The sequence below is a fragment of the Nicotiana tabacum genome, chromosome 6, assembly GCF_000715075.1.
Source record: "Nicotiana tabacum cultivar K326 chromosome 6, ASM71507v2, whole genome shotgun sequence".
Lineage (NCBI taxonomy): Eukaryota > Viridiplantae > Streptophyta > Magnoliopsida > Solanales > Solanaceae > Nicotiana > Nicotiana tabacum.
Genome location: NC_134085.1, coordinates 53,029,512 through 53,054,216, shown reverse-complemented (window position 1 = coordinate 53,054,216; position 24,705 = coordinate 53,029,512). Strand labels below are relative to the sequence as shown.

At 37.9% G+C, this 24,705-nt stretch overlaps 2 long non-coding RNA genes across 2 annotated transcripts; both read left to right on the top strand.

The window, feature by feature from the left end:
• Window positions 1-3,189: 3,189 nt before the first annotated feature.
• LOC107763168 (uncharacterized) lies at window positions 3,190-4,718 on the top strand. Its single transcript, XR_001642952.2, has 2 exons — window positions 3,190-3,627; window positions 4,547-4,718. It is a non-coding gene; the product is annotated as an uncharacterized LOC107763168 (long non-coding RNA).
• Window positions 4,719-13,679: 8,961 nt separating this feature from the next.
• Window positions 13,680-18,586, top strand: LOC142181614 (uncharacterized). The gene is made up of 2 exons (XR_012710356.1): window positions 13,680-14,197; window positions 18,346-18,586. It is a non-coding gene; the product is annotated as an uncharacterized LOC142181614 (long non-coding RNA).
• The last annotated feature ends 6,119 nt before the right edge of the window (window positions 18,587-24,705 follow it).

Sequence of the window (24,705 nt, the reverse complement as noted above, 5' to 3'; positions counted from 1 at the left end):
TATATGATTAAAGACGTAATTAGTAGTGAAAAATTTGGAAAAATGGGTAATTAGGGCTTGAGTTTAATAGACCATTAAATGAGGATTTGAGGGGTCATTTGGACTCCGATTTCAGTGTTCTTGTTATGTATAGACTCTTGAGAGTACGAGGTTTCTGAAAATGCAAATTTGACCCGATTCCGAGATGTGAGACCGAGGGGCATTTTGGTCATTTTACATAATTTCGCGTATTAGCTTAGACTTTAATTGTAGAATCAGTTACTTGAAGTGTTATTTATATTATGCAATTGAATTGAATAGATTTGAGCCATTTGGAGTCGAGTACTCGTGGCAAGAATGTGGTCTCGGGTTGATTTTTGAGCCGGTTCGAGGTAAGTGGCTTGTCTAACCTTGTGTGGGGGACCTTCCCCTTAAGATATGATATATTTGATAATTGAAATGCCTTGTACGTAAGGTGATGAGCGCGTACTTGAGCTAATTGTTTAAAATCCGTTTTTTCCTTAAGTATTTCAATTGAGTTCTTTTTTCCTATTTTATTCTACTTGCGAATTTAGCCGGTTACTAGTTTAGAAAAGCATGTTTAGTTGAATTAATTGCCTATTTGCTTAAACTACCTTAATTTCATTATGTGAAGCATGTTAGGCTAGAATTAACTATTTACTTGGTACAAAATTTAGCTTAATTGGGTATTCTTGTGTTGCTGCTGTGTGTTTTTACTTTGGGACTATGGGACGACATCCCAGGAGATCCCCTGTACGTATTTATGATCTGAACTGAGGTGCAGGATACCAAGAGATTCCTGGCATGTATATTGAGGATAGCAAGAGATCCTCGAGATACCGAGAGATCCCTAGCATATATTGAGGAGACCAAGAGATCCCTAGGAATTATTGAGTATACCAAGAGATCCTCGCGATACTGAAAGATCTCTAGCATATATTGAGGATACCAAGAGATCCTCGGGATACCAAGAGATCCCTAGCATATATTGAGGATACTAAGAGATCCTCGGGATACCTAGAGATCCCAGAGTATCATCCTTGTTATGAGTGGTACTTCTTTGTGGTTTGCATTCATCTCTATTTCCGTTATTGTTCTCTTATTATCTTGTGTAGATTCTTTCTGTAGATTTTCAATTGTACTGATTATCTTATCCTGACATCTTTATATTTATTTAATTTCAGTAGGGCTCTAACCTTCCTCGTCACTACCCAACCGAGGTTAGGCTTGGCACTTACTGAGTACCGCTGTGGTGTACTCATGCCTCTTCTGCGCATGTTTTTCATGTGCAGATCTAGGTACCGCAACTCAGGCCTATCATCCTTGAGGAAGCGACTGTTGTAGAGACTTCGAGGTACATCTTTCACGTCCGCAGACCGAGAAATCCCTTTCTGTTCCTGCTTTAGTATTTAGCCCTTCTGTATTTTTCTGTTCTTATTAGACATTCTGGAGTTAGAGCTATGTAGTATTGATCTTAGCTTGTGATTCATGGGTTTCTAGGTCTTGGATTTACGTATTAGTATTGAGAGTTAAAAATGGTGTATGCTAAGCGGCACATTAAAACTCTATTATTACTTTATTCCTATTTTAAATTATTTTACTTCCGCAAATTTTGGTTTTCTTCCGCAATTTAGGCTTACCTAGTCCTAGAGACTAGGTACCATCACGATGGTTCACGGAGGGCGAACCGCGGTCGTGACAGATAACGAGTCATAAAGAAAAATTCATATCCCGAAATTTACGTATATTTTCCTAGTTTTGTAAGTTACAATATTCTCCTTATCAGGTCTTCATATTTAATTGAGTATTGTCTTCTTCCAGTCAAGAGAGCAGCAAGCCTATATATACAGTATTACAGTATTTTCATTACCATCGAGCTATAATCGATGGGCAGGCCACTATTGGGCAACCTCTGATCAGATGGAAAGTTATATACCGAGCCTACTGTGGCCGAGCGCCTATGAGCGAGCCCAGCATGGTCGAGATACATAGCCTAGTATGGCCGAGTGCCTATGAGCGAGCCTACTATGGCAGAGCAGTTATATATACCGAGCCTTATAAGGCCGTACAATTATTTTACTTACTATATTGAAGGAGTTGAGTCAGTATCAACAGGTAAGCATATCTTCAGATTATCTTTGACTTCTAGCTACTTGCAGTTATTATTATCAGTTCAGTTTCAACTTTCAATATATTGCCTTACATACTCAGTACATTATTTCGTACTGACGTTCCTTTTCTGGGGGCGCTGCATTTCATGCATGCAGGTTCAGACAGACAGACGGGTAGGCCTCCTCATTAAGTGTTGCCCGAGTTCAGCTTGATCGGTAAGCTCCATGCCTTTCGGAGTTGCCGGGTCTAGAGCCTTATGTACATCTTATATATATATGTATATATGTTATGAGTAGGTCGGGGAGCTGTTCCAATCACAGTACATCTTTCAGTAGAGGCTTGTAGACATACCTTATTAGTTAGCGCAGTATGTTGGGCTTTCAGGTCTTGTATGTATATTTGGCTGGTTTGTCAGCAGTAGTAATTATGACGGCCTTGTCAGCCCAGTTTTATATTGACATTTAGCCAGCATTCGCAGCTGTCTTGCAATATGGCCCATGGCCAAAGTATGACATAATATGTTTAGAGTCCCTTAGTTGCAAGTTGGTACGCAAGGATTGCGAGCACCTAATTTTTGTCCTACATGAAAATAACTCCTAAAATAAACCAAAAATAATTTTTAAGGGAGTTTAGAATTTTTTCTTTATTTAGTTGCATTTCATAAATTTTTAATATTTTAAAATCATAAAAAAATGTCACGTTTTAATTTCATGCCATCTTAGGTTCAATTTGCATGTAGGAATTAATTTTATTTAGAAAAATCACAAAAATGGTCACTTTTACATATTTAGCTTTTAGTCTTTAGAAAGTAGTATTTTTATTTAGTTTTAAGTTAATTAGTTATTTTAATAGATAAAAAAAATTAATTTTTACAAATAAGATTGATTTAGGATTAATTTAGGGTTTTATTAGATTTTATAATTAAAGAAAAAGAAAAATAGAAAAAAGATTTTGATTTAGTCTTAGTGTATTGGGCCAAAGTTAATTATCCCAAATTCATGACCCAAATCCTTTCAAGCCCAAAGCCTAATACCCTAAAAAAACCCTTCTTCCTTTAATAAAAACTAAGCTAGGCCCTTAGACCTAGACTATACAAAAGAGGCAGTCGTTTATCATCTGAACCCGCACCCAAAGGGACCCCTCATCTCAACATCATCTTCTTCAAAACTAACGCACAAAATCAGCAGCCATCTTCAACACTAACAGAGGAAACAATCTAAAAACCTTGTATTGAAGCTCCCAACTATGACCCTTCTAGCCAAAACGACCCTTCAGCATATTCAACCTTACACCACATCCACTTTTCTCGATCTCCCTTCACCCTTGCACCCCACCTCCTTAAGCTATGAGAAAATGGCCTCACCAACACATCCATTAATTGACTAATAGGTGCTGGAATTGGATTCGAGTTCGACTAAGGTGAGGTTGATTGAGGCGTTCAAGTTTGATTTTTCGTTCGAGTTCTCGTCGCGCTGTAATTTTCGAAGATTTGAATATACCGGAAAGCGATTCCAGGTCCATGTCCTTTCTCCTTATCTTACTGTTTGGTCTGATTATAAGTATGATAAGAGTTTTGGTTTGAAATAGGTTTAGGCTTGGTAATTTCCTCATTATCTATTTCTTTAGAGTAGTTCAACACTAATTCAGTTTTAATCCAGATCTGACTTTGGATCCAAATGCTTGAATCCGTGTTCAATATATTTAAATATGTCTTGTCTGAAAAATGTTGTTTCTGGTAGTAGCGTGATTTTCATGGTTCCGTATTTGATTAATCTAAACTCAATGTTTGAGATAATATCTTGTCATGTGTTTGGACTTAACTGTTTAATTTTAGAATAATATTCCAATACATGTTCCTTTCATTACTTTGCTAGTCTTTCTTGTAAAATTGTTGAAAATATCAATAGTAGTATAACTTTGTGGAATGATTTAACCTTGTCTTCATGTATTTGGATTTAAGTTAAGATTGGCATGGTATTATGATACATCTACTGTAAATATACTTTAGCATGTTAACATATGTTACTGAAAATTTCTTTCGACACTTTGGGAATCCAGTTTAACTAGGAGTAATTAATTATTTGTGTAATCCGTTATGCAAGAAAGTTCTCCAATCTTCTTTGCTGCCTGTCATGAGTTTTCGTTGATCTATCAGAGTGTAAAGGAAATTTTACCTATTTGACATTATAGTTTTAGTGGGGTCATTTAGACTTATTTAGGTGAATTATGAGTGTCACTTAGGAGTAATACATTGATAAAGGATCTCACAATGACCCCCATAGAGTTGGTTAGACTAATCTTGAAGCAGCAATCATCTCCTGCATCGCTTCTGCCATAGAATCAATTATCTCTTTATCCCCACAACTCTGGTCAAAAGCAGGAGCTATATCTGATGAACACTTCCTCTATTTACAAGATATATTCCTTGTTGTAGTTTGTTGTGAGGTAGCAGCGCTATGTAAAGGTGTTGGCGATGAAGGATTTACAGGAGCCAAGTTGCTAGTTTCTTTACTGTTCCAACGTGTTTTGGATATCATGTCTATTTTGGATGATTATTGAATTTAATTTAAATTTGTTATGATGAATATAAGGTCATGGGTTGGTTATTAGAAGTTTAAAGAAATTTTAGTTGAACATGCTCTTTGTTTTACTTTATTTATTTAATTCTATAACTGTTAGGAGCATGTTAGGCCGACAATACTCGGGTAGGCGAACTTTTAGGCGCGCTTTCAATTTATTATCGTGATTATGTACACGTTCACGTGACATGATTACAGTTTCTAAAATAAACATTCACAGCTTGCTTTAGGCGCGACTTACTTTATTATCGTGATGATGTATACGTTCGCGTAACATATATATGAATTTCGTTCTAAAAGTAAATCGAGGGATGCGTTCGCGCAGCTTCAACCAAACTTTATTAATAATTAAATAAGCGTGATTAATTGTGGACACGTACGCGTGACATAATTTTTGATGCACCAAACGAAATGAGTACACATACGCGTAACTCAATTCTTTAATTACGAATAAATCAAGTGATTAAAAGAGGTAAAAAGATAAATGCACATAGGTTCTAAAATGAGTAGTTAAACAATTTAAGCCAAGTTTATATTGCTAAGCGATCGTGCTAGAACCACGGAACCCGGAATGCCTAACACCTTCTCCCGGATTAACAGAATTCCTTATCTATAATTTCTAGTTTGCAGAATTTTAAATAAAGTCAAAAATTTCCTCGATTTGGGATTTAAAAATAAACCGTTGACTTGGGACACCAAATAAACTATTCAAAGTGACGACTCTAATAAATTAAATAAAATAATTCCATTTCGAATAATGTCACTTTAATTGGAAAAACTCCCTTGTATACCCTCTCGTGGCAGAAAAAGGAGGTGTGACAGCTCTGACGACTCTGCTCGGGACAAGAATCCAGAACTTCTGGTTCAGGGTTCAAGAATTCGAGCTTGTTAATGTGAGTTTTACTTGGCTTTATTAATTATTGATATTACTATATTTTTGTGGACCTAATGTACTAATTGCCATTTATTTACCTCTTTGATATTACTTGAACTGTATTTAAATGTCTTCGTACGCCTCCCTTCTGAGTCTTCTAAAAAAATGGTGCACACGTTCGCGTGACCCACTTTTTCTGTTAGAAGTTATACCAAATAGAACGGGGCTGGGTCAGCAACAAGGCCGGGCAGACTTTCGTGCTCCCGGTACGTTGCCCCATCTTCGGCTCGAGTTTGTTCACCCGGGTAAGCCAGGTTTAGAACACAACCCCATTTTTAAACTTAGAATAACGTAACCTCATACTGTATCCCTAGTAGGAATGCTTATTTGCATCACGTGCATTTGACCTTGGGGACTCAACACAAGGGTTGGGTCTGTCCAAGATAGATGTACCCAAAACAACAAATCATCCTGATGCATCCTACGTGCTATATGAATATTTATTTGTTTTGGCTTGCATGTTGACCAGCTAGAAAAAGAAAATCAAGAGAAAAATCAAGAGTGAGGTAGGATAGAGAATTTACTCGATTCTAAAAATCCCGGCATTTGAAAATGTCTCGAAACTCTGCCAAAATTTTCGAAAAGAAAAAAGAGAGGAAAAGCATTTCAAGAAATAAAAGTGAGTTAGTATCACGTTTTTTACTTTGTCAAAATTGACCAAACTACACGGGTCTGATTCTCATCGGATGTGAGATACGTAGGCAAACCTCATCGGTTCCGACCCCAATTTTGAAAAACCCAAAAATATTTTCCTTTAGTTCCTTCTTTAGAGATCTTTCCTTAGAAAATTCAAAAAAAAAACATTCTTTTTAAACTCAAAAAAGTAGTTTCCTTCTTCTGAAGTCTTTAACACACAAAAAAGAAAAAAAAGAAAAAAAACAAAATCAATAATCAAAATCCAAAATCCAAAATACGAGTTTCCTTTATTTTGAAGTATTTTTCCCAAAAATTCAAAAAACAAATCAGAAACAAAAATCGAAAAATATTTTTTTTAGAAGTCTTTCATTCATAAATGTCATAAAAATTGAAAAATTAAAGTACAAAAATATTTTCGTTAGAAGTATTTTTGTAAATATAAAAAAAAACTCAGAAATCCAAAATATCTTCTTAAAAGTCCCTCTTTCGAAAATTAAGAGGCAACATCTAAAATCCAAAAAATATATATTTTCTTTTGAAATTCCCAAAGTGCGAAATTAAAAGAAAATGAATTTTTAGAAGTCTTTCTTTCAAAAAAATAAAAATAAAATCAAAATAAAAAATCCAAAAAATAAATATTTCCTTTCTTCTTTGAAACCATTTCTTTCGGGAAAAAAAACAACAAAACAAAGAATTGAAAAAAAAAATATTTTTCTTTTGCCTCAAAGCTTTCATGGTCTGAGTTTTATAAAAAGTAAAAAAAAAAGGAGTTAGCTTATTTACTCCATTCTTAATCTTCCCAAACTATGCAAGATCTGATTCATGCGGCGTCATGATACATATGCAATCCCTATCGGATTCGATCACAACCATAAAATAAATTGAGTGAAAAATAAACTGAAAAAAAAAAGAAAGAAAATTGAGTGAAATAAAAGTGATAAAAAAAAAAAGAAAAAAGAGAGTAACAAAAAATAAAGAGGGACAAAAATGAAAAAGAAAAGAGAGGGACCAAAAATAAAAGAGCGACAGAAACGAAATGAAAAAAAATAAAAGAAAAGAGGTACATACTGAAAGAGTTAGTTAAGGCTGGGATGAAACATGCAACCGTTCAAACACATGGTAGAAGCGTTTAACTATTAGATGCATTGCATCCCAACGTGGGATTTCCTATATGTTAAATATCTCAAAACTAACAAGGTTGTTGGGTGTGCAAACTATCCAGGTTTATTTTTGTTGGTAGTCTAGCCTCCCTATTTTTCTATGATTTTAAAATATTAAAAATTCATGAAATGCAACTAAATAAAGAAAAACTTCTAAGGGACTCTGAACATATTATATCATACTTTGGTCATGGGCCATATTGCAAGACAGCTGCGAATGCTGGCTAAATGTCAATATAAAACTGAGCCGACAAGGCCGTCATAATTACTACAGCTGACAAACCAACCAAATATACATACAAGATCGGAAAGCCCAACATACTGCGCTAACTAACAGGATATGTCTACAAGCCTCTACTGATAGATGTATTGTGATTGGAACAGCTCCCCGACCTACTCATAACATATATACATATACATATACATATATATATATATATATATATATAAGATGTACATAAGGCTCTAAATCCGGCAACTCCGAAAGGTATGGAGCTTACCGATCAAGCAGAACTAGGGCAACACTTAATGAGGAGGCCTACCCGTCTGTCTGTCTGAACCTACATGCATGAAATGCAGCGCCCCCAGAAAAGGAGCGTCAGTACGAAATAATGTACTGAGTATGTAAAGCAATATATTGAAAGCTAAAACTGAACTGATAATAATAACTGCAAGTAGCTGGAAGTCAAAGATAATCTGAAGATATGCTTACCTGTTGATACTGACTCAACTCTCTCAATATAGTAGGTAAAATAGTTGTCCGGCCCTGTAAGGCTCGGTATATATATATATAAAACTGCTCTGCCATAGTAGGCTCGCTCATAGGCGTTCGGCCATACTAGGCTCTGTATCTCGACCAACTAGGCTCGCTCATAGGCGCTCAGCCACAGTAGGATCGGTATATCACTTACCATCTGATCAGAGGTTGCCCAATAGGGGCCTGCCACTCGATTATAGCTCGATGGTAATGAACATACATTAATACTGTATATATAAACTCTCTGTTGTCTTGACTAGAAGAAGGAAATACTCAATTGAATATGAAGTCCCGATAAGGAGAATATTGTAACTTACAAAACTAGGAAAATATACGTAAATTTCGGGATATGAATTTTTCTTTATGACTCGTTATCTGTCACGACCCCGGTTCGCCCTCCGTGAACCATCGTGATGGCACCTAGTCTCTAGGACTAGGTAAACCTAAATTGTGGATGAAAATCAAAATTTGCGGAAGTAAAACAATTTAAAACAGTAATAAAGTAATAACAGTGTTTAAATGTGCCACTAGGCATACACCATATTCAACTCACTACCAAAACATAAATCAAAGACCTGGAAAAACACGAATCACAAGCTAAGATCAATACTACATAGCTCTAACTTCGAAATGTCTAATAAGAACAGAAAAATATAGAAGGGCTAAATACTAAAGCAGGAATAGAAAGGGACTTCTCGGTCTGCGGATGCGGCAGACGTACCTCGAAGTCTCTAGAGCAGTCGCCTCCTCAAGGATGATAGGCCTGAGTAGCGGTACCTGGATCTGCACATGAAAAACATGCGCAGAAGAGGCATGAGTACACCATAGCGGTACTCAGTAAGTGCTAAGCCTAACCTCGGTTGGGTAGTGACAAGGAAGGTTAGAGCCCTACTGAAATTAAATAAATATAAATATGACAGGATAAGATAAGCAGTACAATTAAAAATCTACAGTAAGAATCTACACAAGATAATAAGAGTAAAATAACGAAAATAGAGATGAATGCAAACCACAAGGAAGTACCATTCATAACAAGGATGATACCCGGGGATCTCTAGGTATCCCGAGGATCTCTTAGTATCCTCAATATATGATAGGGATCTCTTGGTATCCCGAGGATCTCTTGGTATCCTTAATATATGCTAGAGATCTTTCGGTATCGCGAGGATCTCTTGGTATCCTCAATAATTCATAGGGATCTTTTGGTATCCTCAATATATGCTAGGGATCTCTCGGTATCTCGAGGATCTCTTGATATCCTCAATATACGTGCCAGGAATCTCTTGGTATCCCGCACCTCAGTTATTATAAATATGTATAGGGGATCTTCTGGGATGTCGTCCCGTGGTCCCAAAGTAAAAACACACAATAGCAACACAAGAATACACAATTAAGCTAAATTTCGTACTAAGTAATTAGTTAATTCTAGCCTAACACACTTCACATAATGCAATTAAGGCAGTTTAAGCAAATAGACAATTAAGTCAATTAAACATGCTTTTCTAAACTAGTAACCGGCTAAATTCGCAAGTAGAATAAAATAGGAAAAAAGAACTCAATTGAAATACTTAAGGAAAAACCGGATTTTCAACAATTAGCTCAAGTACATGCTTATCACCTCACGTACAAGTCATTTCAATTATCAAATATATCATATCTTAAGGGGAAGGTCCCCCACACAAGGTTAGACAAGCCACTTACCTCGAACCGGCTCAAAAATCAACCTGAGACCACGTTCTTGCCACGAGTACTAGACTCCAAATGGCTCAAATCTATTCAATTCAATTGCATAATGTAAATAACACTTCAAGTAACTGATTCTACAAGTAAAGTCTAAGCTGATACACGAAATTATGTAAAATGACCAAAATTCCCCTCGGGATCACATCTCGGAATAGGGTAAAATTTGCATTTTCAGAAACCTCGTACTCTCATGAGTCTATACATAACAAGAAAACTGAAATCGGAGTCCAAATGACCCCCCAAATCCTCATTTAAAGGACTATTAAACTCTAGCCCTAATTACCCATTTTTCCTAAATTTTCACCACTAATTAGGTCTTTAATCACATAAAAATGAGTTATGAAGTCAAGGCTGTTACCTCTAAGTATTCCCCTTTGTTTTCCTCAAAAATCTCTCTCAAAAGCTTCAAACCCGAATAAAAATAATGAATGAATAGCTCAAATTCGAAAAGGCAACTATTTATATGTTTGGCCCAGGAATTTTCGCATCTGCGGCCCAATTTCCACTTCTGCGGTACCGCATTTGCGGTCCTTGAACCACATATGTGGTTTTTCACTTAATTCTCAATTTTCGCTTCTACGATCCCTTTTTCCGCATCTGCGGCATCGCAGATGCGGCCCCTAAGCCGCTTCTGCGGTTCCAGCCTTCCCAGGCCCTTTCCGCTTCTGCGCTCCTTTTCCCCGCATCTGTGGCATCACACCTGCGGTCCCCAATCCGCAGGTGCGGAAACACTAGAAGCAGAAAATCTGAAGCTTCCTTAAAATTTCCAAACTCTTCCGCTTGTTTAAATTCCGCTGTTTGTAAATTGTTGGTTCCTAATTGATTAAGGATTAAAATGGGAAAAAGTAAATTGTTCAAACGGTTTGTTAGCCTAGCTTTCACTAGTAGGCACCATCACATCTCCCAAGGGTGGAAAATCTGGGTTGTGACAGCTTCTGACCAGAGCTGTGCGGATAAAGAGATAATTGATTCTATGGCAGAAGGGATGCAGGAGATGATTGCTGCTTCAAGATTAGTCTAGCCAACTCTATAGGGGTGATTGTGAGATCCTTTATAAATATATTACTCCTAAATGACACTCGTAATTCACCTAAATAAGTCTAAATGACCCCACTAAAACTATAATGTCAAACAAGTAAAATTTCCTTTACACTCTGATAGATCAACGAAAACTCATGACAAGCAGCAAAGAAGATTGAGGAACTTTCTTGCATAACGGATTACGCAAATAATTAATTACTCCTAGTTAAACTGGATTCCCAAAATGTCGAAAGAATTTTTCAGCAACATATGTTAACATGCTAAAGTATATTTACAGTAGATGTATCATAATACCATGCCAATCTTAACTTAAATCCAAACACATGAAGACAAGGTTAAATTATTCCACAAAGTTATACTACTACTGATATTTTTAAACAATTTTACAAGAAAGACTAGCAAAGTAACGAAAGGAACATGTATTGGAAAACTATCCTAAAATTAAACAGTTAAGTCCAAAAACATGAAAAGATATTATCTCAAACATTGAGTTTAGATTAATCAAATACGGAACCATGCAAATCACGGTAATACCAGAAACAACATTTTCAGACATGACATATTTAAATATATTGAACATGGATTCAAGCATTTTGGAGCCAAAGTCAGATCTGGATTAAAACTAAATTAGTGTTGAACTACTCTAAAGAAATAGATAATGAGGAAATTACCAAGCCGAAACCCATTTCAAACCAAAACTCTTATCATACTTATAATCAGACCAATTAGTAAGATAAGGAGAAAGGACATGGACATGGAATCAGTTTCCGGTATATTCAAATCTTCAAAAATTACAGCACGACGAGAACTCGGACCACAAACCGAACTTGATTGCCTCAATCAACCTCACCACATAACCCATGGACCTCCCCGGCATAACCCGAGGACCTTTTTCTTTTGCGGCATAATCCGATGACCTTTCCCAGCATAACCCGTGGACCTCCCCGGCATAACCCGAGGACATTTTTCTTTTCCGGCATAATCCGATGACCTTTCCCAGCATAACCCGTGGACCTCCCCGGCATAACTTGAGGACCTTTTTCTTTTCCGGCATAATCCGATGACCTTTCCTGGCATAACCCGTGGACCTCCCCAGCATAACCCTAGGACCTTTTTTCTTTTCCGGCATAACCTGATGACCCTTCCCCGGCATAACCCGAATTTCTTTTTTCGGCATAACCCGATGACATTCCCGACACAACCCGTGGACCTCCCCGGCATAACCTGAGGACCTTTTTCTTTTCCGGCAAAACCCGATGACCTTCCCCGGCATAACCCGTGGACCTCCCCAACATAACTTGAGGACCTTTTACTGGCATAACCCGATGACATTCCCTGTGAACCTCCCCGGCATAACCCGAGGACCTTTTTTCGGCATAACCCGTGGACCTCCCCGGCATAACCCGAGGACCTTTTTCCGACATAACCTGGTCATTTTTTCAGCATAACCTGGTAATGTTTCCAACTTAGGACCTCCGATCCCCATTTGATTTCATGTTAGATATAGGGTCTCCACTCCTAATGTCTTTTTCTCAAGGATACACGATCCCGACTTTTACTGCTTTCAATAAAGAAGTAGTTTAGATTTTTGTTACAGTAACTCACGAAATTTTCCTAGTGAAAATTGGGACAGAAAAAATTTCGTTCGTTTATTTGTTTTGGTGTCTGAGCAGGTTATACCTCGAGACACAGGATTCGAGATGACCAAAAGAAGAAGTCTCAATCCAGAATAAAAGAAAGATAAAAAAAGAAAAGAAGTGAGCTCTAAAGTGTAGAAGCAGAGAAAAGATGTGGACTGCTCAAGACATGATTGAAGTCGCATGCTTTGTATGTCCCGCCTTGATCCGAAGAGCTAAAGAAAAATGAACCACCATTCGCAAGTAACAAGCATCAAGATTCAGATCAGAGTCTGCAGGAAGAACCAGCCAAGACTCAAGATCAAGCTTTAGAAGATTTATAGAGAGGAATCTTGTAACTCGTAGCTGATAGGTTTAGCTAGTCTTTTCCATTTTGATTTTGATGTAATAACTGGACCGTGGACTGGAGCCTCGACGGAACCTCACTCGATTCTCAAACTCATCACTCTATCATCCTTCCAGAACTACACCGACCTAATTCTTTTATAACCAAGGATATGTAGGCAACCTCTGAAGCAACGTTCGGTCAAAACATTTTCAAAATGCTTCCAAATGGAGTTTCAAACGGGAAAAAATTTGCTCACTTTATCTTTGCCCGAAAACTCTTTATGTTTCTGAGCAAAGAGGGGCAGCTGTGAGCACCTAATTTTTTCTCTACATGAAAATAACTCCTATAAATTAACCAAAAATAATTTTATGGGATTTTAGATGTTTTTCTTTATTTAGTTGCATTTCATGCATCTGTAATATTTTAAAATCATAGAAAAATCATAATAAATGTCATGTTTAAATTTCATGTCATCTTAGGTTCAATTTGCATGTAGGAATTAATTTTATTAAGAAAAATCACAAGAAATGGTCATTTTTATATATTTAGCTTTTAGTCTTTAGAAAGTAGTGTTTTTATTTAGTTTTAAGTTAATTAGTTGTTTTAATAGATAAACAATTTTAATTTTTACAAATTAGATTGATTTAGGTAATTAAGAGTTTTATTAGATTTTACAATTAAAGAAAAAGCAAAATGGAAAAAAGATTTTGATTTTGTCTTAGTGTATTGGGCCAAAGTTAATTAGCCCAAATTCATGACCCAAATCCTTTCAAGCCCAAAGCCTAATACCCTAAAAACCCTTCTCCCTTTAATAAAAACTAAGCTAGACCCCTAGACCTAGACTATACAAAGGAGGCGGTCGTTTATCATCAGAACCATCACCCAAAGGGACCCCTCATCTCAACATCATCTTCTTCAAAACTAACGCACAAAATCAGCAGCCATCTTCAACACTAAAAGAGGAAACAATCTAAAAAAACTTGTATTGAAGCTCCCAGTCGTGAACCTTCTGGCCAAAATGACCCCTCAGCATCTTCAACCTTACACCACAGCCACCCTTATCGATCTTCTTTCACCCCTGCACCCCACCTTCTTAAGGTACGATAAAATGGCCTCACCAACACATCCGTTAATTGACTAATATGTGCTGGAATTGGATTTGAGTTTGACTGAGGTGAGGTTGATTGAGGCGTTCAAGTTCGATTTTTGGTTCGAGTTCTCGTCGTGCTGTAATTTTTGAAGATTTGAATATACCGGAAAGTGATTCCAGGTCCATGTCCTTTCTACTTATCTTACTATTTGGTCTGATTATAAGTATGATAAGAGTTTTGGTTTGAAATGGGTTTAAGCTTAGTAATTTGCTCATTATCTATTTATTTAGAGTAGTTCAACACTAATTTAGTTTTAATCCAGATCTGACTTTGGCTCTAAATGCTTGAATCCATGTTCAATATATTTAAATATGTCACATCTGAAAAATGTTGTTTCTGGTAGTAGCGTAATTTTCATGGTTCCGTATTTGATTAATCTAAACTCAATGTTTGAGATAATATCTTTTCATGTGTTTGGATTTAACTGTTTAATTTTAGGATAGTTTTCCAATACATGTTCCTTTCGTTACTTTGCTTGTCTTTCTTGTAAAATTGTTTGAAAATATCAGTAGTATTATAACTTTGTGGAATAATTTAACCTTGTCTTCATGTGTTTGGATTTAAGTTAAGATTGGCTTGCTATTATGATACATCTACTTTAAATATACTTTAGCATGTTAACATATGTTGCTGAAAATTTCTTTCGACACTTTGGGAATCCAGTTTAACTAGGAGTAATTAATTATTTGCGTAATCTATTCTGCAAGAAAGTTCTCCAATCTTCTTTGCTGCCTGTCATGAGTTTTCGTTGATCTATCGGAGAGTAAAAGAAATTTTACATGTTTGACATTATAGTTTTAATGGGGTCATTTAGACTTATTTAGGTGAATTACAAGTGTCATTTAGGAGTAATATATTCATAAAGGATCTCACAATGACCCCCATAGAGTTGGCTAGACTAATGTTGAAGCAGCAATCATCTCCTGCATCGCTTCTGCCATAGAATCAATTATCTCTTTATCCTCACAACTCTTGTCAAAAGTTGTCACGACTCGGATTTTCCACCCTCGGGAGTCTAGATGGCGTCTACTAGTGAAAGGTAGTCCAACCAACCATTTGAACAATTTACTTTTTCCCATTTTTAATCCTTAATCAATTAGGAACCAACAATTTATAAACAACGGAATTTAAACAAGCGGAAGAAACAAATAAAACCATTTAAATATTTCAAATATAATTTCTTAAACAAAGACCATCCAGAACTGGTGTCACAACTTCATACACGGTCTAGGAATACTACAAACAAGGTCTGGAAAAAAAAATGCAACACTGTTTTTGAAATACATAAATGAAACAGGATGAAAAGATAGAGGGAGATGCCAGGGCCTGCTGTAACGACCCGACCGGTCATTTTGAACTTTTGCACTTTGATCACCAATTCTCGTGCATGACTTGCCCCGTGTAACGTACTATGACTGATGTAGATAGCTGGTTTTGGTTTTCAGGAAAAATCAGAATGAATTTGAAGGAATAGTCTAAGTTGAAAGCTTTGAAATTGAAAGGATTGACTAAGAGTTGACTTATTTGTATATGAGCTCGGATCAAAAATTTTATGATTTGGATTTCTTCGTTGGGTGATTTATTACTTAGGAGCGCGATCGGAATGTATTTTGGAAGTCCGTGGAAGGATTTGGCTTGAATTGGCAAAGTTAATATTGTGGTGAATTACGGTTGATAGGTGAGATTTTGATCCGAGGATCGGAATGGAATTCCGAGAGTTTCTATATCTTCGTTATGTCATTTGTGATGTGTGTGCAAAATTTCAGGTCATTTGGACGTCGTTTGGTCGACTTTTTGATCGAATTCGGATTTCGGAAGTTTTGGAATTCTTAGGCTTGAATCCGAGGGTGATTTGATGTTTTGATGTTGTTTGGAGCATTCCGAAGGTTGGAACAGGTTTGAATTATGTTATGGGGTGTGTGGGCATGTTTTGGTCAGGGTCCCATGAGGCTCAGATATGTTTTGGAAGAGTTTTTGGAAGATTTTGCCGTTTTGAGCATAAGCATGTAATGATCCAAAGGTCCATTTTTAGTTCTAGAGATTGAAATTTGATTTCGAGACTTCCGGAATTTTGATAATGAATTATAGGACTGATCTGGAAAGTTTGGTCTAATTTCATCAAGTCGCGATTGGGTTTTTGACACGAAACATGAGTTAATTGTTTAACGAGCGAAATGGGTATTGAACTAAGCAAATGAGCTCCGAATTGAGTTTCGACTGAAGGGCTATGTTCATATTATTATTTATGACTCATAGGAACAAGAATCATCGAACTCTGAGTTCGTATGATGGAGTTAGAGCCTTTTTAGTGAAAAGAAAAGTTGCTGCAATTTTCTGGGCAGTTTCTGCATTTTTCGCACGTGTGAACAGTAACCGCACCTACGTGAACAGTTTCCGTGTACAGTACCATGTACAGTAAACATAAATAGTATCCATGTATAGTACATATGAACAGTACCCTCATATACAGTACCCATGAACAATACCGTGAACAATACCTGTGAACAGTATCCATGAACATTAAAATGCATGAACAGTACCCCTGAAATTCTGGACAGTTTTAAGTCCAGTAGTCCGGTTTTTGGTCATTTTTTTTGCCTGCCAAGCTCGGGTTTTGGGCAATTTTAAGCGAAAAATCACGGGAATTCTTGGGGTAAGTGTTCTTGAATCCCTAGTGATTATATTTCATGAATGAATCTTCATTTTTTGCGTTAGATTATTGATATTTGAAGAAAAATGGAGGAAATTTCTAAAATTCCATAAAGATGAATTTTTAAGATTTGAAAGCCAATCCGATGTCGGATTTTGGTAAAATTTATTTGGTTGGACTCGTGGTTGGATGAGGGTTCATATTCCGTGACTTTTGTCATATTCCGAGATGTGGGTCCCACAAGCGAAGTTTGTGTGCAATTTCGGATTTTTAATGGAAAATGTAGAACTTCATATGGAATTAATTCCTATAATTTTTATTAACTTAATCGAATTATTGTGGCTAGATTCGAGGCATTCAGAGGTCGATTTGAGAGACAAAGGCATCACGAGCTAGATGATTAACCGGTTCGAGGTGAGTAATGATTGTAAATGATGTCCTGAGGGTTTGAAACCCCGGATTTGCACATCATAGTGCTATATTGAGGTGAGACACGCACTGGATGATGAGCACGAGGTCTTTTACTACCGGGGATTGTGACTTGGCCCATCCCGATTGATGATTTTACACATATTTGATTGAAACTTATTTGTTATCATAATGATTTTGGTTGATTGCCATACTTAGGCTTCGTGCCAATTATTTGAATCCTTCGGGAATTTTTATCACTATTTCCTCATTGTTTTTAATTATATTTAAGCTCAGTCCTGTTTATAATTATTGTTTTACAAACTCAGCCGCTTTTATGCAGATTTGAAAACTCAAATGATATTTCTAAATGGTATTTTGGGCTGAGAACTACTGTTTTACAAATGCCCGAGGGGCTTATGATGATTTCCGGACTGAGTGAGGCCGAGGGCCATATGTGAGGATATGCCGAGTGATATGAGGCCGAGGGCCTAAGATACTTAATATGCCACGCGGTGGCTTGAGTGATGTGAGGCCGAGTGATATGAGGCCGAGGGCCTGAGATACCTTATATGCCATGTGGTGGCTTGAGTGATGTGAGGATATGCTGAGTGATGATGCCACGAGGTGGCTTGATATAAAGCTTGGGCTGTAAGGGGCCCCTCCGGAGTCTGCACAGCCACAGTGAGCGCGGGTAGCCATTGTTCTGAGTAATTGATACTATGCCCGAAGGGCTGATATGAGTGATTGTGAGGTAGCCCAAGGGGATTACTGATCTGATATTGAGCCGAGGGGCTAATACTGTTCTGATATTGAGCCCGGGGGGCTATTACTATTCTGATATTGAGCCCGATGGGCGTTTACTATTCTAATATTGAGCCCGAGGGGCTGGCACTGTTCTGATATTGAGCCCGAGGGGTTGGTTCTGTTGATATTATGCCCGAGGGGCGATTTGTTGTTCATGTTTTTCCCGAGGGGCCATTTACATTTCTATCATTTTCGTTACTCACTTGTAAACTTCTTGCTTTTTGCTTGTTGGAAAAAAGGGTTTTTCACTTGATTTCTCACTGCTTTACTGTTTAAAGTGATTTTACTGCTTCAGTATGGAATACCTTGTGCTTTTGTGTGATTTCTTGCCTTCAGTCTTTCTTCATTATTATTACTTACTGAGTCGGAGTACTCACATTACTCTTTATAACTTGTGTGCAGATTCAGGTATGTTTTGGCTGATCGGAGGCAGAGTCATCAGGGTTTAGCAAGGTAGCTGCCGACATTCGCAACACTGCTTTTTCTCTCTCCTCATTTCATTAGTCTGTATTTGTACACTCCAGGCTTTCAGTTGTATTTATACCCTAGTAGATGCTCGTGACTTGTGACACCTCGGTTAGGGCTGTGTTGGGTTATGCTTCCGTTAATTATATCATCAAATCATATTTAAACTGTTTATTAATGTTTAACTATTTTTGAAAAGGCGATATGGGTTTGTTGGCTGGCCTTGTCTTCACGACAGGCGCCATCACGATCGGAGCGGGGTTTAGGTTGTGACAAGTTGGTATCAGAGCCTAGGTTACATAGGTCTCATGAGTTATGAGCAAGTTTAGTAGAGTCTCACGGATTGGTATGGAGACGTCTGTATTTATCCTCGATAGGCTGCAGAACCTTTAGGAAAACTTCACATTCTTGAATTCTTATCGTGCGTCCTTTGATTCAGCTTGAAATGTAACTCTATGAATTCCTTCCACGCGTTCGTATGCGCGTGTGAGCGCTCAGTATAAGATGTGCCTTGATGGCTTGTGATTCCCCGATCGAGGGGCGAGATGTGATCTCTGTGACTTTGATGTTGGGCTAGTCTGGAGGACTTGAGGCCAAATATTTGCCTATGGCTTGAGCACCGAGGTGCTGATTGTGTGAGCAAGGGTTTTGAACTTGTATGTTCGGTATTTTCCCTATTAGTGGAAGTGACGGTTGAGTAACTATGTGATGAGTATGTTAGTACTGTGAGATGTATTCATATGATTTGGAAACGACAATAAGGGTCTGCTGGAGGATAGAAGAACTATTAGGTGCTTGAATTCCATCTTGATTCGAGGTATAGCCCCGAGTTATAGGCATGTGAAGAATCTTTTAATGTTTCCCAATTGTGAGTGAAGTAAAAAAAAATTCATGTTGCTGTATGAGTTCAGACTGAGGAAGACTAAGTGACTGCGTACAGTTTACGATGGTGGAAGGTATACATAAATGTTAGTTAAGGCGAAGCAGGTGGGTTATCTCCTGCAAAGTGTTCTGGAGTTGTGTGATCTTTATGTTGTCTATTAGAAAATCCCATTTACAAGTGAAATATATATGTGAATTTAATTTGGGTTGCTTAAGAGAGTGGGTTTAATTGTTCTGAGAGTAAATATGAGATTTGTAGAAGATATGAAGTACTAGATGGTCTGTGTTCCACGAGCTTATGAAGGATTGAGTTAATCTCACTATGGTATTATGGCAGCAATAAAGCATATGTGTTATGAGTTATGGTGCGTGTTTGACCTATGGCTTTGAGCCAAGTGGGGGAGTCTGCTATTATAGTTGATTGCACAGTTATGTGCTCTAATGGTCCCAGTTCGAGGCGCATTTGTGAATCAGTTATGGCTCGAGTGAAGGAAATTTCAATAAAGGCTCAGTTATGGCTCGAGTAAAGGAAACTTCAATAAAGGCTATGTTATGCTTTATAGATGTACGAGAATCGGGGAATGACTTGAGTTGTGGTTGGTAAGGAATGCTCGGTGCATAGGGCAAGAAATTGCTTGGTTATATTGGAATGAGGTCACATTCTGCAGTGTCGGAGTGCTAATGAAGCATAGGTTGTTCGGTTCGTTTAATCAATCTAACTACGGTTTGAGTAGTGTGGATGACTCTAGAGAATGGCCCTATTGTTTTCAAAACTCCACATGCAATAATTGGAGGCTTCTAAGTTGTACTTATGGATAGAAACTGAGTTTTTAGTGGAAGATGGCAAGACTTGTGGTATTTTCTATATTAATTATGGGATTCTATATATCAATATTGGGAAGGTGAAGGTAATGGCTTTGGGGAACACTTAAAGAGTATTCAGCGGCTTAGGAGCCTTAGACGGTGTAGCTTTATGCTTGGGTTTCGTGTGATAAGCCTAGGTTGAGGAAATTGTGGTGCTACAACAAGAAGGAATATCAAGTTCAAGATGAATCAGAAGGAATTTAGATAGATGGGGTATCTTGATAGTAGACCAAATCGGTATGGTAAGGATATGACTAATTCCTTGTATGTGTTCGAGGTAATGAGTTCCTACAGCTATTTTGCAACAATGCTCTTGGGTTTTGATGGCTTGCTTAGCTTGGTCTAGTTAGAAGAATTCAGTCTTGGCAGTTGAATTTGTGCAAATGGAATTGGGAGAGATCTTATTAATTTCTACCGTGGTTGGAGAGGTGCAATTTCTCCGAGTGTGAGAAGCATAGGATATGTAATGATTTTTCTTCTAGATGGGATCAATGGAAGTTCTTGGCTAGATGAGTTACAGTTCAGTTCTGAAAGGAAGTTCATAAAACTCTTAAGAAGCGGGTGGCCTTAGATGATTAAGGAAATGGTACTGCTAATTGGAAATGATTTGACGAGAGTCTATGTTTTAGTAAAAGGGCAATGTTATTAAGTTGATATCACTTCGGTAGTATTGCAGCACCTTCTTTTTAGATCGACTGGTGATATTCGGGTTTGCATGGTGACATAGGGAAATTTTAGAGTATCTATAGTGGAATGATTGGGTATTAGAGGTGTGGCATATATTCGGACGACGAAATTGGGATAGGATATGGTGATTCATGTGTCGTATGGACGTGGAGATGGAAGTTCTCATATTCAGGCTATGTTGTGATTGTAGATCGTGTGTATCAGCACTGTTTAGTGACTACCGAGATTTGGGGGGCCCGAGTGGATCTTTCTTTGCTTGGCACATTAGATTTTGGATGTGATGTTGGGGATTTAGACTGATCGTCTCAGTGTTGGGTTATTCTGGACTATTGCTTTATGGGCTAGGTTGGAAATGCCAAAGGTTGAGTGGCAATGTGCGTCGAGTTATGTTATAGTGGAGTGGTTTATATTTTATACAACCAGCGGACGGCTGGGAAGGATTGATTTTCTTAATTGGGCCTTCGTGATGGATGTTAGTGTAGAGGTTTCTACCATTGATTTAGTTCCGGTGTTGAGGGACTTTCCGAAAGCGTTTCTTGTGGTCGGGCATGTCGTCGGGCGAGATTGTGGATTTCGGTATTTATATGATGCCGGACACCGTATCGTATGGCTCCGGTAGGAGTTATGGTAGTTGAAGGAGCACTTTAGTCTTCCTTGGTAAGGAGTTCGTTGGCATGCCAATGTGGATATGTGTTCTAGCTCGAGTCGACTTGGTTGGCCCTGAATTGTATTGTTGAGGGATAGGTTGATTCGACCGTTATTAAGCTTATTAGTGATCTGGGAGATCTATGAGTTGTCTTTCTGTGTTGCAAGACATTATGATTTATTGGTTATGGGAACATATGGTGCGGTTCTAATGGGGTTCATAGTAGAAGTCAAGCGGGAGGAATAATCAGGTGTTGCTCGGTGAATGGTGTATCGGTTACATCCTATCGGGTTTGCATGGTATATGTTACTTGGTTGACCATTGGTGTAATGATTTGCTTTGGTTCCAGACGTCAAATTGTGCGTGGTTGTCAATTTGGAGCATAGTGACTTCAGGTGTCCCATGTGGAGCAGTGTTTGGATAGGATCGCGCATTGTAGCGAAGCTATGTGGAGATATGACCTTGCGGGTTAGATTCATGTGTCCTATTCTATGATGTGAGACGGGTTCTCAGCCCTGCGTTGTGGTGGTACTGGTGAGCTTGAGGTACAACTATTTCATTTGAGTCATTTTCATGATTTGAGTATGTTCAGACTGTTGCTTATTGGTGCGCGTATTATGCTAGATGTGGCTTAGGCCTCTATTGTTGTGACATGTCACCAGGGTAGTGTGTTGGGTTAGAAGAGATCTTTGGGATCATTAATGAAAATAAACGGATTCGATTTCAGCATGTTTGATGGGTAAACATCGAGGTTCGGTTCAAAAAAAAATTTGCTATGGTAATTGCCAGAGGATAAATGGCTTCATAAATGGTTGATCTGAGAAATGGTTATGGTTTATTGCGTGTTTCATTTATCGTTGGCAGTATATGAAAGTGTTGGAATGAGACTTTAGCTGATAAGAGATTTTCTATTGGTATTTGGTTGTTATGGGCAGCTACTGTGAATAGAAGTTATTGCTGCGAGCGTTAGAGTTATATGGTATATCATAGGATTTCTCCTGAGGTTGTAGGCATGGGTTACTACAGCTAGTTTGGGTCTATTCAAAGTATAGGTGTGAGGTTTTGATCGTATTGATGGTTTCAGAAGTGAAAATGTGGTTCTATGGTTTATGTGCTAGATTGGATTGTGTAATTTTAGTTAAACGGTGTTATCGAAACTATATGAGATAGGGTGACGTGGGATCAACCCCGGCTATATGCATGGTAAGGTTATTCAGCAATTGGTGGGATTTTAGAAAAGCTCTGGGTACATTCGAGGACGAACGTGTGTTTAAGTGGGGGAGGATGTAATGACCCGATCGGTCGTTTTGAACTTTTACACTTTGATCGCCAGTTCCCGGGCATGACTTGCCCCGTGTAACGTACTATGACTGATGTAGATCGTTGGTTTTGGTTTTCAGGAAAAATCAGAATGAATTTGAAGGAACAGTCTCAGTTGAAAGCTTTGAATTTGAAAGGTTTGACTAAGAGTTAACTTATTTGTATATGAGCTCGGATCAAAAATTTTATGATTTGGATAGCTTCGTTGGGTGATTTATGACTTAGGAGCGCGATCGTAATGCATTTTGGAAGTCCGTGGAAGGATTTGGCTTGAATTGGCAATGTTAATATTTTGGCGAATTCCGGTTGATAGGTGAGATTTTGATCCGAGGGTCGGAATGGAATTCCGAGAGTTGATGTAGCTTCGTTATGTCATTTGTGATGTGTGTGCAAAATTTCAGGTCATTTGGACGTTGTTTGGTAGTCTTTTAGATCGAATTCGGGTTTCGGAAGTTTTGGAATTCTTAGGCTTGAATCCGAGGGTGATTTGATGTTTTTATGTTGTTTGGAGCGTTCCGAAGGTTGGAATAGGTTTGAATTATGTTATGGGGTGTGTGGACATGTTTGGTCAGGGTCCCATGAGGCTCGGATATGTTTTGGAAGAGTTTTTGGAAGATTTTGCCGTTTTGAGCATAAGCATGTAATGATCCAAAGGTCCATTTTTAGTTCTAGAGATTGAAATTTGATTTCGAGACTTCCGGAATTTTGATAATGAATTATAGGACTGATCTGGAAAGTTTGGTCTAATTTCATCAAATCGCGATTGGGTTTTTGACACGAAACGTGAGTTAATTGTTTAACGAGCGAAATGGGAATTGAACTGAGCAAATGAGCTCCGAATTGAGTTTCGACTGAAGGCCTATGTTCGTATAATTATTTATTACTCATAGGAATAAGAATCATCGAATTCTGAGTTCGTATGATGGAGTTAGAGCCTTTTTAGTGAAAAGAAAAACTGCTGCAATTTTCTGGGCAGTTTCTGCATTTTTCGCACGTGTGAACAGTAACCGCACCTGCGTGAACGGTTTCCGTGTACAGTACCATGTACAGTAAACATAAACAGTATCCGTGTACAGTACATATGAACAGTACTCCCGTATACAGTACCCCATGAATAGTACCGTGAACAATACCCGTGAATAGTACCCATGAACATTAAAATGCGTGAACAGTACCCCCGAAATTCTGGACAGTTTTAAGTCCAGTAGTCCAGTTTTGGTAATTTTTTTTGACTGCCAAGCTCGGGTTTTGGGCAATTTTGAGCGAGAAATCACGGGAATTCTTGGGGTAAGTGTTCTTGAATCCCTTGTGATTATATTTCATGAATAAATCTTCATTTTTGGCATTAGATTATTGATATTTGAAGAGAAATGGAGAAATTTTCTAAAATTCCATAAAGATGAATTTTTAAGATTTGAAAGCCAATCCGATGTCGGATTTTGGTAAAATTTGTTTGGTTGGACTCCTGGTTGGATGGGGGTTCATATTCCGTGACTTTTGTCATATTCCAAGATGTGGGTCCCACAAGCGAATTTGAGTGCAATTTCGGATTTTTAATGGAAAATGTAGAACTTCATAGGGAATTAATTCCTATAATTTTTATTAACTGAATCGAATTATTGTGGCTAGATTCGAGGTATTCGGAGGTCGATTTGAGAGACAAAGGCATCGCGAGCTAGAGGATTAGCCGGTTCGAGGTGAGTAATGATTGTAAATGATGTCCTGAGGGTTTGAAACCCCGGATTTGCACATCGTAGTGCTATATTGAGGTGAGACACGCGCTGGATGATGATCGCGAGGTCTTTTACTACTGGGGATTGTGACTTGGCCCATCCCGATAGATGATTTTACACATATTTGATTGAAACTTATTTGTTATCATTATGATTTGGGCTGAT